The sequence below is a fragment of the Carlito syrichta genome, unplaced genomic scaffold (assembly GCF_000164805.1).
Source record: "Carlito syrichta isolate Samal-C Ts95f unplaced genomic scaffold, Tarsius_syrichta-2.0.1 Scaffold309885, whole genome shotgun sequence".
Taxonomy (NCBI): domain Eukaryota; kingdom Metazoa; phylum Chordata; class Mammalia; order Primates; family Tarsiidae; genus Carlito; species Carlito syrichta.
In genome coordinates, this window is record NW_007253981.1 from 35,783 (window position 1) to 40,301 (window position 4,519).

The window sequence follows — 4,519 nt, forward strand, 5'->3', positions numbered from 1 at the left end:
GGTCCCGCCAAACCTGTCAAAGCACGCGCGGCCCCGCCCCCGGGGCCTCTTCTGGCCAATGAAGATTCGCCCCGTCCCCTGGAGGCCCGCCCCCATAGTGATTGACAACTAACGGTTTTAGCTATCCTAACTATGCTGAATATGCACCTGGCCAGGTGGCCTAGTTCGCACTCCACACCACCAAATGCCATACTCAGCACACATGCACCCCATTCGACCTACCCTCACACCTCACACTCTCACCTGGTTGCCTATCCACAACCCACCTGGATTCCCCTCACCAGTGCAGACCTGTCCACTTGTCACCTGACCTGCATCCCACTGCGTATGAGGAGAATGGGGAGGCCCAGAACCCCAGGAATGGCGAGATGCTGTCTGTGAAGGCAGCATATGGGGTGGACCTGGTGGCCAGGGGCCTGGGCTTGGGGGGTCAAAGCAGGAGGAGCAGCTGGAGTGAGAGGTCCTGTGCAGATGGAGACACAGAACTGGGGTCGTGGAGGAAATCGTCTGAGGTTCCTAGGTTGCTGGATGCTGGAATGGCCCCAACACAAGTACAGCGGGTGTAGGGCAGGAGATGTCTATTTAACTCTGCCTCTGGTGGTTATAAAATATAGGATGAGATCACCAATGAAGGGGCATAGATAGAAAAGATAGTGGATTGAGCCCTAGGACACACCAGTTTAGAGGCCCAGGAGATGGCAAGAAGCGGCCAAGGCGCTGAAGCACGTGGTCAGGGACACGGGAGGGGCACCAGGAGAGTGAGGCGCCCTGGAAGCCATCTGGAACTGCTTCAGAGAGGAGAACAGCTGTGACAAACGCCGCTGATGTGTCGCAAAGAAGAGTGAGAATTAATTTGGGGTGACATTGGTAGGCACAGTTACCATGATGTAGTGGGGACAAAAACCTGATAGGTATATGTAGTAAAAAAACCAGGAGAGATTTGGCATATCCATATGATAGGAAACTAATAAGCAATCAAAAAATAAGCAATTGATAACAACATGGGTAAATCTCAAAATAGTTATGCTGATACAGAAATAGAAAGCCAGATACAGAAGAATACATAGTGTATGATTCCATTTATATAAAATTCTAGAAATGTAAACTAACCTATAGTGACAGAAGGCAGAAGACTGGTTTCCTGAGGCAAGTGAGTACCATAGGGAAAGATTAAGACTGGCAAAAGGAAATTTAGGAATGATGAATATGTTTACTCTCTTGATGGTGATGTTGCAGAGGTATATATATCAAAATGTATTAATTTATACATTCCCCTTTCTTTTTTTTTTGAGTCATAGTCTCACTCTGTTGCCCAGGCTGGAGTGCAGTGGCACACTTCTCATGGCCACCGCAGCCTCAACCTGCTAGGCTCAGGTGATCCTTCCACCTTAGCTTCCAAGTAGCTGGAACTACAGGTGCGCACTATCACACCCGGCTTATTTTTTAAATTTATTGTAGAGATGAGGTCTTACCAAGTTGCCCAGGCTGGTCTCAAACCTGTAGGCTCAGAAAATCTTCTTACCTCAGCCTCCCAACATGCTGGTATAGCCACTATGCCTGGCCTATACACTTTCAATATGTGCAGTTTATTGTGTTTTTTATTTTTTTGTAGAAATGGGGTCTCACTATGTTGCCCAGGATGGTCCTGAACTCCTGGGATCAAGTGATTCTCCTGCCTCAACCTCCTAAAATGCTGGGATTACAGGCATGAGCTACCACATTCAGCCTACTGTGTATTAATTATACCTAAATAAAGTTTTTTTCTTTTTCTTTTCTTTTTTTTTTTGAGTTGGAGTCTCAGTCTGTAGCCCAGGCTGGAGTACAGTGGCACACTCACAGCCACTGCAGCCTCAACCTGCTGGACTCAGGCTAGTCTTCAGTTGCAGCCTTCCAAGTAGCTGGAACTACAGGCACACACCACCACATCCAGCTAATTTTTTTGATTGATTGTAGAGATGAGGTCTTACCAAGTTGCCCAGATTGAACTCGACCTGCTGGGCTCAGGCGATCCTTCCATCTCAGCCTTCCAAGTAGCTGAAACTACAGGCACACGCCACCACACCCAGTTAATTTTTTATTTATTGTAGAGACGAGGTTTCATCAAGTTGCCCAGGCTGGTCTCGAACTCCTGGACTCAGGCAATCCTCTTGCCTCAGCCTCCCAAAGTGCTGGGAATACAGGCTTGAACCATTGCGCCTGGCCTTTTTTTTTGAGTTGGAGTCTCACTCTGTCGCCCAGACTGGAGTGCAGTGGCACTCCCGGCCACTGCAGCCTCGACCTGCTGGGCTCCGGTGATCCTTCCGCCTCAGCCTTCCAAGTAGCTGGAACCACAGGCGTGCACTGCCACGCCCGGCTAATTTTTTTTTTATTTATTGTAGAGATGAGGTCTCGTCAAGTTGCCCAGGCGGGTCTCAAACCCTCAGGCTCAGGCAATCCACTCACCTCGTTCTCCCAAACTGCTGGGATTACAGGCTGACCCACCGAGCCTGGCCCTTTTTTATTTTTAAACAGAAGTGGTATTGGGATCTCACATTGTTGCCCAGGGTAGTCTCAAACCCCTGGCCTCAATCCTCCTGCCTCAGGCTCTTCAGTTGCTGGAATTACAGGCACGAGTCATGGTGCCCAGCTAACTAAAGCTTTAAAAAATAAAAACATAGCTGGGTGTAATGACACATGCCTGTAATCCCAGCACTTTGGGAGGCTGAGGAGAGAGGACTGTCTGAGGCTGTGGTGACCAAGAGTGTGCCACTGCACTCCAGCCTGAATGACGGAGTGAAACCCCGACACAAAAATAAATTTAAAAAATCATTACACATGGAAGCCCTATTCTGCCTTCCCTCATACTATTCCCCTTGTTCCCCTTGTGATTTCAACCCTGAATTTGTTGCTTATAATTCTTTTGTTTGTTTTTTGAGCTGGAGTCTCACTCTGTCGCCCTGACTGGAGTACAGTGGCACACTCACAGCTACTGCAGCCTCGACCTGCTGGGCTCAGGCGATCCTTCTGCCTCAGCCTTCCAAGCAACTGGAATTACAGGCATGTGCCACCATGCCCGGCTAATTTTTGATTTATTGTAGAGATGAGGTCTCACCAAGTTGCCCAGGATGGTCTCGAACCCCTAGACTCGAGCAATCCTCTCACCTCAGCCTCCCAAAGTGCTGGGATTACAGGCTTAGTCACTGCGCCCAGCCTATTGCTTACCATTCTTTTTTTTGAGTTGGAGTCTAACTCTGTCACCCAGGCTGGAGTGGAGTGGCATGCTCACAGCCGCCCCAGCGTCGACCTGCTGGGCTCCGGCAATCCTTCTGCCTCAGTCTTCCAAGAAGCCAGAAATACAGGTATGTGCTACCACATCTGGCTAATTTTTAAAAATTTATTGTAGAGATGATGTCTTGCCAAGGTGCCTCAGCTGGTCTCGAACCCTTGGGCTCAGGCAATCAATCACTCGCCTCTGCCTCCCAAAGTGCTGGGATTACAGGCTGAGCCACCGAGCCCAGCCGCTTATTATTCTTTTGCATGCTTTTTACTTTTAGTTCATATGTCTGTATCTGTAAATAACGTACAGGATTGTTTTGCATGTTTGTATCATTTTATAAATGGTATGCTTTCCACATCTTTTCGACCTGCTGGGCTCCAGCGATCCTTCCGCCTCAGCCTTCTGAGTAGCCAGAATTACAGGTGCACGCTACCACGCCCAGCTCATTTTTGATTTATTGTAGAGATGAGGTCTCGCCAAGTTGCCCAGGTGGGTCACAAACAACTTGCCTTTTTAACTTAATATTTTTAAGATTTACCTCTGTGGATTTAAATATCTGTAGCCCCAAAACGTCATTGTAACTCCAGTACTTTCATTGTGTGACGATAGCCCCAGGCTGGACCACAGCCTCCACCTGCTGGGCTCAGGCGATCCTTCCGCTTCAGCCTTCCACGTATCTGGAACTATGGGCATGTTCCACCATACCTGGCTAATTTTTTAATTTATTGTATAGACGAGGTCTTGCCAAGCCAATTTCCTTATTGTCCTGTTGGTAAACACTTGGGCTGCTTATAGTTTTTTCCTCTTATATATATCCTACAGCGAACCTTTTAATATCTGTGAGTCTAGGTAAGGAGGGGCTCTCCAGGGCGACTATACTGGGGTAGACTTTCTAGATATTAGGGTTTGTGCCATTGGCTTCAACAGGGTCTGAGTGTTTCATGGTACATTTTTAGAGGCTTATTTTGGCTAGCAAAGGGGGTAAACTATTCATGTACCTCTGTTACAAATAAAATAGAGTCAGTCAAAAGTTTGCTCAAGGTAAGCTCAAAATGGAACCATGATGTCAAATCTTTGCATGGTCCTTCTTATGCTCTTCCATTATGCTCTCCTTCACTTGGCCCTTGTAACAATCGCCTGCTATAATTAGCATTCTCAGTCAACACAAACTCTTTTTTTTTTTTGAGTTGGAGTCTCACTCTGTCACCCAGACTGGAGTGCAGTGGCCGCTCCCGGCCACCACAGCCTCGACCTACTGGGCTC